This window comes from Neovison vison, chromosome 13, assembly GCF_020171115.1.
Source record: "Neovison vison isolate M4711 chromosome 13, ASM_NN_V1, whole genome shotgun sequence".
NCBI classification, from domain to species: domain Eukaryota; kingdom Metazoa; phylum Chordata; class Mammalia; order Carnivora; family Mustelidae; genus Neogale; species Neogale vison.
In genome coordinates this window covers 47,139,619-47,150,716 of record NC_058103.1, presented here as the reverse complement: position 1 = coordinate 47,150,716, position 11,098 = coordinate 47,139,619, and the positions used below count along the sequence as shown (strand labels likewise).

The window sequence follows — 11,098 nt, the reverse complement described above, 5'->3', positions numbered from 1 at the left end:
TCTTTTTATCCCATTTCTTGAAAGGAAACAAAGCAATGGTTTCTTTACTAACTTATTCAATCCTGTTTCTATTTACATTGTACCTGAATACACTAAAACACTCTAAACAAACAAATATGCAAATGAATACCTTTTGTCTTCATTCAGGACCTTGCAATTGTTTTCCCCTTTTCCATTTTTCCCAAGAAATAGAGAGTAGCCTCTGACAGGAATTACTTTCAACAGGGTCTGCCCCTTCCCAGAGGATCAAAGCCAAAATTTCATTTCACCACCAACGCCCAACCAGAATTCCAGAGGCCTTGGAATCCTCTCTGTCCTGCTGACTCAGCCCCTGAGACTACCCTCCCCCTCATGGAATCCCCTCTCTCCAGCTGTAGTCTTAATTTTGTCATGCACCTGGCTGTCTCCTTCCCAAGCTTCTCTCCTGCTCAGCAGGATTGGATTCAGATGTCCATAAATTCTCCAGCTGCCTGGAACCAAACCATTTCTCAGCCCAGAGGAGGCAGCTCTGTCAGCAACAAGGGCTTGAAATTCACTCATTTGGAGAGTATATGATTCCAAACCCCAAAAGGCAAATAGAGATATTTTTCTGACATTGCGTGTGTTTCTGAATTTGAGTGACCTATTTCCCAATGAGCAAAAAATACTCTTTTCAATACAAACTTCTGAGTCCCTATTCAGGTATTAATAAGAAATCGGCTTTAACAAAATACATTGTTCCTGCTTTCTAACCAAATTTCCATATCCTCTGTTCATTTCAGCAAAGATGGGTGACCGTCAAAGATTGCCTTCTGAGATACATGGGTGGTTTAGCCAGAAAAGAGACTTCCATTTCAAAATGGTGGACCAAGTGCAAGTTGCAGTTTCTTCCAAATTCCTAGAAATAATTGTGTTTAAAAACGAGATAAGGCTTTGGTCACAAATAACTTGAAGAATAAAAATTCAGGGGCTCCTGGGTGGCTCATTCGATAGAAGATGGGACTCTTGATCTCAGGGTTGCAAGTTCGAGCCCCACGTTGGGTATAAAGATTAATTAAAAATAAAATCCTTAAAAAAAAAATCCTTTTTGAAAAGGAATAAAAACTGAGAAGATTGGATTGAAAGGGAAATCGGTGGTCATGGCTGAGAAAAGTTGAATCCCGCTAAGGGGGTGTACACGTGGGAGCTGTCTAAACTTGAGGCAGAAGGGGTCCTGCGCAAGAGAGGCAGGGTAGAGTGACAGGAGCTCCTGTCATAGTTACAAGCCAGGCAGCAGAGATGGAGTGTCGGAGACAGGGCAGCAGGTGGCTGGTGACCTTCGTGGGGAATGGTGAGTGCTAACATCTAACAAGCCAGTAGGGTACCCTGCCAGGGGACACATCCTGTCCTCCCTCTTCCTGAAAGCAGACCAGAATGCAAGCACGTCACTGGGACAACTCTTGCCTCTCTTCCAGGCAGACCCTACAAACAGATGTGACAGAGAATCTGACTGGGAATCTCAACCACACAGATAAGTCCACAGCCGAGATATAGGAAGTACTCACGAAACTCAACCTTCATGAAGGATACAATGAACTAAAGAAGTAGAAGAATGTATGTAGGAGGAAATGAAGTTAGCGAATGATGAAAGCAATACTTACGGACCAGAACTCAGCTTTTTCATTCGCTGGCCACCAGCTGGTCTTTCCCCTTCTTCACGTTGCCCTCTGTTCCTAAACTGGCATGCCCTATATAGTAGGAACATTTTTTAAAAATATTTTTTATTTATTTGTCAGAGAGAGAGAGAGAGAGAGAGAGAGCATGCCAGCACAGGCAGACAGAGTGGTAGGCAGAGGCAGAGGGAGAAGCAGGCTCCCCGCCGAGCAAGGAGCCTGATGTGGGACTCGATCCCAGGACGCTAGGATCATGACCTGAGCCGAAGGCAGCCGCTTAACCAACTGAGCCACCCAGGCGTCCCACAGTAGGAACATTTTCGAGACATTTCTTTATTTTCCCAAATAAAAGCAATTTGGGAAAAACACATTAGAGTGGGGAAAGGCCACACAGACAGGTAACTACTTCATTTCCTCATTTCCTATTTTGAAGAAGGACCTCCCCATCCACCCAGAAATGTCTGTATCATGCCCTTCCCCATACCCCATCCACCCATAGGCAAGGTTGCCATCACTGCTCTCTAGAGGGGCCTCTGGGATCTCAGTCAGCTTAGTATCTGGCTCCTGATTTTTTTGGCTTAGGTCATGATCTCAGGTTGTGAGATGGAGCCCTGCACCTCTGCACTGGGCATGAAGGCTGCTTAAGATTCCATGCTCTCTCTCTCCCTCCGCCCCTACCTCCTTCTTACCCCCCAACCCTGGCGCAAGCTCTCCCCCCACCCCACGGAAAAAAAGACCCCACAGCTTTGTAACTCTTTCTGCTATCCCAAGGTTCCACTGTTGCCAGCCTCCCATCCATTCTCCAAACTTTAGCCAGAGGGGACTTCCTAAAATGCAAAATCTGAGTACGTCACTCTAGATTCTCCAGAACTTTTCAAGGTCTTCTCTTGGCTTTTTATATTGAGTTCACATTCCTTAAATTAGCCTCCAATACTCTGTAGGATCCGACTTCTCTGGTCTTGTCCAGTCTTATCTGGCACAGCTGCTCTGCCTGGTCCCCTTTGTTCCAGGATCCACCCTCCGCAAACTTCTGTCATTTGTTCCTCTCTTCTCCAAGCCGCTTTCTCTGCTTGAAACAGCTTTTCCTTCCGTTTTCACAAGGTAAACGTCTATTTATCCTTCCGCTTTCAGCCTTCCTGGGCCTCCAGAGTCAGGGGTGCCTCTTCTGTCCTCTCGCCACACTATGTACCTCATCTGCATTTATCTCTCCGGACCATGCGTTTTGTTGTCTGTATCTCCTCTACCACAGAAGCCCCCGAAGGTAGAGACTTCCTTGTTCTCTATTTTATTCACACATGAAGCATGGGAAGTGCACAATGACAACCTTTTGCATAGATGAGCTTTCTGATGCCTTTATCTGTACTTTTGTAGTACACTGTGAACGGATTGAGAGCCCAAGAGAAACACAGCTGTTTTCTTTGACAGAACAGATTTGCAGGCTGTTCTCAGACCTATCTTTTTATTTTTTTTTATTTTTTAAAGATTTTATTTTATTTATTTGACAGAGAGAGATCACAAGTAGACGGAGAGGCAGGCAGAGAGAGAGAGAGAGGGAAGCAGGCTCCCTGCCGAGCAGAGAGCCCGATGCGGAACTCGATCCCAGGACCCTGAGATCATGACCTGAGCCGAAGGCAGTGGCTTAACCCACTGAGCCACCCAGGCGCCCCTGTTCTCAGACCTATCTTGACTTACAGATCATCTATTGACTCCAAAATTAATTCAACCTATGGAGGGCCAGGAACATTCTATAGGCGAGGTACAGTAACAAACAGAACAGACACAAATCTTGTAGAATCTAATTTTATAGGCCATTACGTGACGACCAGCCTCCTCTTTTCCACCAGTCCTCCCCAAGACCAACTTGACAGTCTGATGGAATCCTCCCCCACAGCTGATGAGTCCTGCTTGGCTAGGATACCATGTTTCAAAACCAGACTCCTAGCTTCTATTTCATTTTTAGTTTTAAATTTTTTATAATGGGAGATTTCAGCCATATACAAAAGACAGAGAATAGGTTAAGGAACCCTTGTATACCTAACATGGCGACCTGTGTCCAGGTCATCTCATATATACCTCCCTACACTTGCCCATTGGCCACTGGATTCTTAAAGCAAAGCCGGGCATCTTATCTTTCATCCATAAATCCATCTGAAGTCAGAGGGTCTTCACAGGGATTTGGAGAATGGATGGGTCACAGATCAGTGGAGAGGAAGCAGTGTGGCATCTGGAATGAGGATGAGATAAGGAAAGGTTTGGACAGGAAACGAACAGTGTATACAGAGCCAGGAGGATGCTATGCTGGATAGAGAGAAGGTGGGGCCCATTGGGTAGAAATGATTACAGAAAGTTTCAAATGCCAGCCTGAGGGTGTGGGTTCCTACAGAGAAGTTTAGATATTCACACAACATTTTAGGCATGGTATAAGCCATGCACTGTTTGAGCAAGAATCGTCTGGGGTGGCACTGGGTGCAGGGACCCCAAGGGAAAAAGTGAATAAAGGGGGGAATAGACTGTAGAGGAGTCATTATTATAATGCAGCACAACAAGGGCCCAGATCACTGTGGCGCTGGTAGAAATGGTGAGGAGGGATGGGCAAGAATGCATTTCAAAGATTGAGAGAATAACGATGTCTCAATAGACTGGTTAGGAAAGAATAAGAGATGGGTATGAGGCTCCACGTCTGGGTAACTTGGAGACCAGAAGTGTCACTCACAACATGGAAGAAAATGGGAGGAAGAATCTCTTTGGGAGATTCTAAGTTTTATTTTGGATTTAGGAATGGGGTCTCCAAATATAAATACCAATTAGTCTGTTGGAGATGCAGGATTGGAATGTGGGTGAAAGTGATAGAGAAGGTTTCAATTTACCCTCCTAAAACTGGAAGTTGAGGTCGGGTGTCCTTATTAGATTTATGCTTGAAGAATGGAAAGGACAACAGGGAGAGGAAAAGGGTGGGAAGGGACAGCAGGGAAAGTCAAGGAGAGGGAAAGAAAGGAAAGGACGGAAAAAGGAGCCCAGAATTGAGGAGAGGAGATGGGGGAAAAAGAGAGCAAATCAGAAGGAAGAAGAATCATGGCCATGACAGAAAAAAAAAAGAGAGAGAGAGAGAGAAGCACCAGGATAGAAAAATAATCTCAAAAGTCAGAGAAGAGTCTTTTTAAAAACAGAGTTTTGGTTATGAGTGGGACTCTGTCAGCTGGAAAAGCCACTGAATATGCATGATGTCATGTACTGTACATTCACGACACACACAAGGCCACATTCAATCTGTTGACCTTAAGGGCAGAACACAAGGCTCATTTGTTTCTCCCCCCTCCCCACCCCACCCCACCCCCAGCCCTTGCCTCTGAAAAGAAGGAGAAGTTTGTACTGGAGAGTTCTCATTCTTCAGACAGGCAAATTAGTGGTGTTGTGAAAAAGACTAGTTTTCAGAAATCAAAAATTCATTTCTGCTTAAAGTCACTATAGTAAGTAAATGGTGGGTAATAGGCTTGGGAGAAAAAGAGGACTCAAATTTCCACATCAGGGAAGAAGTGACAAAGTCAAGATTCATCACTGGAGAAGAGCCAACCTAGCTTAGAAGGAGTGAGCTGTGCCCCAACCTGGACTATGATCCAAACAGGATTTCCTTGTGCAATTCAGGTGCCTCCGTTAGTGACTGCAGGAAAAATAAATCTAACCCCTAACCAAGGAAGACAAACTGAAGTCCTACAAATCACATTAATCGTGGGAAATTGCACCACGGCATGGATTACGTGGCATTACAAATACAGACAGAAGGGGGATAGTTTGAGGAAGAAAGAGTCAGAAAAATCGGAATTTGTGTGTTACCGGAATCATATGGAAGAGAGGGAGTTGAGATCTAGAACACTGGTGGTGACAACAGAGAAATCAAGCAAGACAGAAGTAGAGGAGACGGTTTGTCAGATTGTTTTGTTCATTTAAATTTTCTTTTTGGAGATACCCAGTTTTCTTCTTTTGCCCCTGTTCTATGTTAAACAAGATTTGTTTTTCCTATTGTTTTTAAAACTATTCTTTTTTTTTTCCAATTTATTTATTTTCAGAAAAACAGTATTCATTATTTTTTCACCACACCCAGTGCTCCATGCAAGCTGTGCCCTCTATAATACCCACCACCTGGTACCCCAACCTCCCACCCCCCCGCCACTTCAAACTATTCTTATTTAGAGATAACTTAGATTTCAACTATTCACCAAGAACTTTTCTTTTTCTTTATTTTTAAGAAAATTTTTAACCTAAATGGTAGAAAATTTTGAACTTTGTAGTAGAAAGAACAGTAAAAGGAACTCACATGTACCTACTACCCAGTTTCACCAATTTTTTTAAAAGATTTATTTATTTATTTATTTATTTGACAGACAGCGATCACAAGTAGGCAGAGAGGCAGGCAGAGAGAGAGAGGGAAGCAGGCTCCCCGTTGAGCAGAGAGCCCAATGAGGGGCCAGACCCCAAGACCCTGGGCCCATGCCCCGAGCTGAAGGCAGACGCCCAACGACTGAGCCAACCAGGTGCCCCAAGTTTCACCAATTTTTAAACTCATCTAGAAATACTTTAATATGCATCTATCTTTTGCTGATCAAAACTTTTAAAAATGGCACTTATGCCATTATAATACAACTTAAAATAATTCTATTATATAATTGAATCCCAAGCCTATATTCAAGTTTCCCTCATTATCTCAGAGATGTATTTTATAGTGAGTTTGTTCAAAGCACGATTCAAACAAGATCCATACATTGGATTTGGTTGTTGTATCTCATAAATATCTTTTATTCTCTAGGGATTCATACTTCTTTTTTTTTTAAAAGATTTTATTTATTTATTTGACACACAGAGAGAGATCACAAGTAGGCAGAGAAGCAGGCAGAGAGAGAGGAGGAAGCAGGCTCCCCGCTGAGCAGAGAGCCCGATGCGGGGCTTGATCGCAGGACCCTGGGACATGACCCAAGCCAAAGGCAGAGGCTTTAACCCACTGAGCCACCCAGGAGCCACCATACTTCTTTTTATTATGCCATTGTTTTATGGAGAAACTAGCTCACCTGACTCATAGAATATGTCATTCAGGATTTTCCTAAGTGGTGGTGTGTTTTTCCTACTATAAGACATCATTATATAATCCAATTGTTTTAATGATGCCAAGATGGATCAGTGGGTTCAGATAACATTTCCATTATGAAGTTCTTCGTTGACTTTTAACCTAATTGTTTTAGCAAACACTGATAACGATCATTGCCTAGATCATTAGGGGGTACAAAATATGCTTTTTGAATTCTGTCATCTTTTTTTCTGCATTCACTGGTTGGAATTACTCTACAAGGACTTTTTCCACATCAAAAATGTGGTTACACTGAAATACAGTACATACAGGAAAGGCAGGATAAATCTTTCATATTTTCCCTCTCAATACATTTTTGAGTAATGACTTGGTACCCTAGCAACCTCCAAAGATGACCAATGAAGTATTTTTGAAAACCATTATAAACTCAGTAATTTTTATTTATCTGATTCTTTTTCATGCTCAAATTGCCCCATCTTTGGCAAATGGGAGTCTCAAAGGGGGCTTTTGTGTCCTTTTGATGTGATTCCATTTGTTTTGAAAGACTTCTTTATTTCTTCCTTGACATAAAAATGGTGTCCCAGATTTACCTGTTAATTTCCTGCCCTGGACTTGGAATCAGGCACTTTTTCAAAGAGTTCTGGTTTCTCTTAGTGGGAAATGGTGTTTAGAGACCAGAATCTGAATGCTTTTTGTGCCTATTACTACAGAATTATCGTTGCTTCTCAGACTTTTTAAGGACAGAGCAATGAAATATGTATTTTTTATTTATTTTAAGGAAAAAATTAATTCATACTGATATTTCCTATTCAAATGGAAGATTATGATATTTTCCCTTAATTTCTTTGATTTTATACTCTTATTTTAGTCATCTTACTGTTATTAGTAATACTGATGTTTTAGTATCTCTTATTTTTGAATCAATACCCAAGATTCATCTGATATTTAAGAAAGTCTAGGTAGTGAAAATGAAACAATAAAGGGAATAAAGAAAAGACTAATGCAAAAAGGAACTGTAATTGATATCCTCAGAGACATAAGAGATAATACCGCTCCCACAGAACTACTGCAAGAAAATCTTAACCTATGCTGAACATGTTGTGAACTAAAGTTAATAAGTAATTATGTTAATATCATAGAAGCCAAGTTTTTCAGCAACGAAGAAATAAGATACAAATATAAAATCAAGTAACTTAAGTAAAAACCCTGCAACCGTGAATTCAAAATGGAAATATTAGGACCTTAGTTTTTTTCATTTTTAAAAATAAATATTTTCTTGCTATTTGCTCTGAAAAATCTATAAAACAATGACAATTCATTGGCAAAGAATATCCCTCATGCCCAGATGGTAGTCTCTAAATAACATTTCCTAATGAAAAGGAAGTAGGGATCCTGGGGAAAATACCACAAGGATGCAATGAGCCAAATCTAGGATGTGGAAAATTCTATAGAAACATAAGACCCAGTCTCTCCTACAAATAAATGCCTTAAAAAAAAAAGAGAGAGAGAGAGAGAAAGAGAGAGAAAGGAACCAATATATATTATGTGTGGATCTTGTTTGGATTCTGTGGTATAATAAGAAATGTATTTGGCCTTTGTCCATTATTACATGATATTTTAAAAATTACTAATTTTATTATATATAATATATGATAGTATTGTTATGTTAAAAAAAAGTCCTTGTCTAGGGTTCCTGGTTGACTCAGTTGGTAGAGCATGCGACTCTTGATCTCAGGGTCTTGAGTTCAAGACCCATGTTGGGCTTATACCTTACTTAAAAAATACATTCTGATATTTTTATAATTGAAATGATATGATATGATATTTGGTATTTGCTTCAATACCATATATTCTAGATAAAAAGAAAAAGTGGAGGAGACATAACTGAAATAAATTTGGCAAAATATTGATAACTATTGAAGCAAGGTGGTACAGGTTCAATATACTATCCTCTCTATTTTTTGTTTGTTTGTTTGAAAATGCCATTAACAAAAAAGTTTTCAAAAAGCTTTATTTAGAACACTAAAGATGCATGAAATAATTGGAGAGATAGGATGCTTAAAAAGTAACTCATTTAATTAATCAAGGAAATACAAGAAGCAAGAGAGAATCCAGCCCAAACGCCATGCCTCAAGGTCCAGCACGGAGCAGGATGTGTCTGAAATTCTTCCAAAGTCTCAGTTTAGGGCCCGGACCTGGCTCCAGATGTCCCTTGACCCTTGGACCTCCCTTGCCTAGGGCAGCAGTTTGTGTTCCCAGCCTGCTGGTTGGAGACCCTTTGTGTGGCAGGCTACACGGGCAGCCTCATAATTCCCAGAGCCCTTCCGGACACGCGTGAATAGTTGCTGCATTCTCCACATTTTTATGCAGATGACACTGCAAAGGGTGGAGACTGGGGGCTGGGGCAGCTGATTCAGAAATCACCAGAGGCAACTCAAAGGGGAAAAAAAAAAAAGAACCCTCCCTAAGGGACACCACAGGAAACCAGCATAAGCTCACTGCCTTTGGATTTGTTCCTTTGCGGTGGTTGCTGGGTGCAAGCCTCAGGCCTGCTGCCCGTGTCCTTTTCTCCAGCTTCCATCTATCTCCCCCACCAGCTGGTGTTTCCCTTTACTCCCTTTCCTCCCACCCAAGGTACAGGAGGACCTCATTCCATTTAGAGAACTCCTAGTGTTTCCTGGCGGCCAGCGATGATTCATTTTTACTCCCTTGAATCTTCTCCATGGCCAGAGCATTGTTTTCCATATCCTTCCCATCCCCCAGGAGAGAACAAAAGGCCACATTTGGTCTTCTGGCTGGAGTCTATGCTACATAGACCATGATATCCCACACCTTGGGCTGAGGGTTCCTCCAGCTCCCTTAGATTTCACAAAACATTTTGAGATAAAATCTTAACAGTAGGATACATTCAATTTCTGGCCAAAGCAATATATTATGTGATTCATCTGTTCCCTAATATTTCCAGTCATCATGAAATCTGGTCTCTACCCCTGATGTAAACCCTTGTGTTTATAAGAAGTAACCTAAGTAACCTACCACATTTTTAGAGTTGAAATCTGCTTCCTGTCCCGTGAGTTTGTAAACTCAGCAAGACAAAATTTTCTGTTGCAAATCAGCCCTACTTGAGAATTTGATATGGTTGAAATAAGTTCTAAATAAGGCAGTTTTGAATAAAAACTCCATCTTCACACTGCTACCCCAAACTATGGCCAGATCAGTGGGACCTTCGGTTGTATTTTATTTCAACTTCATGATTCCAGATGGAGCCACAATCATGTTAGCATAATCGAAGGATTAAAAAGTGACCCAAGTCATCCAGAATGAGATTTGCAACAGAGGACAAATCAGATGCCCAGAATCACAGAAAGTTTGCAGCAGACAGACTTTAGCCAGCATTGACCCTCTCTTCACAGATGAGAAAACTGAAGTCCGAGGAGAGTTACATTTTGCCCAAGGTAAGAGAGGTAGTAAGTTGAAACCAGGTTCAAAACCAAGTTTACCACAAAAGACTCAAAATCTGTTCTCTCACTCATGTAAAATCTGTAGTGTCCTCCTAGCTGGTACTCTTCTCGTCCCTTCTACCTATCCCCCATACTGCCACCTCCCACAGCCACCTTCTCCATAGCTCGCCTCTGATCATGTCTCTTCTGGCCGAAAACTGCCCCGTCATTCCGGACTGTTCCGCTGACATTTCAGTGGTATCGCACCCTGCATGTATGTGCCCTTCCCAGGCCACATGGAAAAGTATTTACTCCTCCAGCAAGTGCTGGGCTTACCTGCACCCTTTCCCATGCAATTTTCTCTGCCCGGAAGATTCTTCCCCTTTATCTTTACCAGACAAGATCCTCTTACCTTTTAGAGGTTCAGTTCGGATGCCACATACTCCACAAATCTTTCATTAATGCTGCGAAGTGAAACTTCTTTCTCTCCTCTGGCTCCCTGCTCTGTATAGTTCAGAGCTCCATGTTATACATATCACATTCCATCTGGTGTAACACTGGAGTTAATTATGAACATTCTGCTTTTTCCCACTAAACTAGACATTCCTTTAAGTCAAAGACCAGATCTGATTTACAGCCCCAGCGGAGAGATTTCTCACAGTGAACATAAAAAATATTTTTTTTTATTAATTTGTGTTGAAACCGACAATCTTTAGAGCCCAACAGCATTTAATGTAGACATGCTCTTCTAAAGAGCTGGAATTAAGTATTTTATGTTTCTATCCTTGATGTTTTCAAGTATAAGGAGGATATACTTGAATAAAATCAAGTGACTTTGAATAAAAATAAGAAGGAGTTCTTGAATAAAAATAAGAAAGATTCTTTCTCCTTTCCTATTTTCTTAGATCGTGCTCAGCCAAAAGTTCAACTAAACATATGTTTATTGAACA

At 41.4% G+C, this 11,098-nt stretch overlaps 1 long non-coding RNA gene across 1 annotated transcript in view; it reads right to left on the bottom strand.

Moving 5' to 3' along the window:
• The window catches only part of LOC122893950, a 52,575-nt gene extending 41,900 nt beyond the window's left edge, over window positions 1–10,675 (bottom strand). The window contains exons 1-2 of the long non-coding RNA XR_006381729.1: window positions 10,561–10,675; window positions 1,620–1,706 (exon numbers count right to left, since the gene is read on the bottom strand). This is a non-coding gene — a long non-coding RNA (uncharacterized LOC122893950). The remainder of the gene's footprint in view (window positions 1–1,619; window positions 1,707–10,560) is intronic.
• Between the last annotated feature and the right edge of the window lie 423 nt (window positions 10,676–11,098).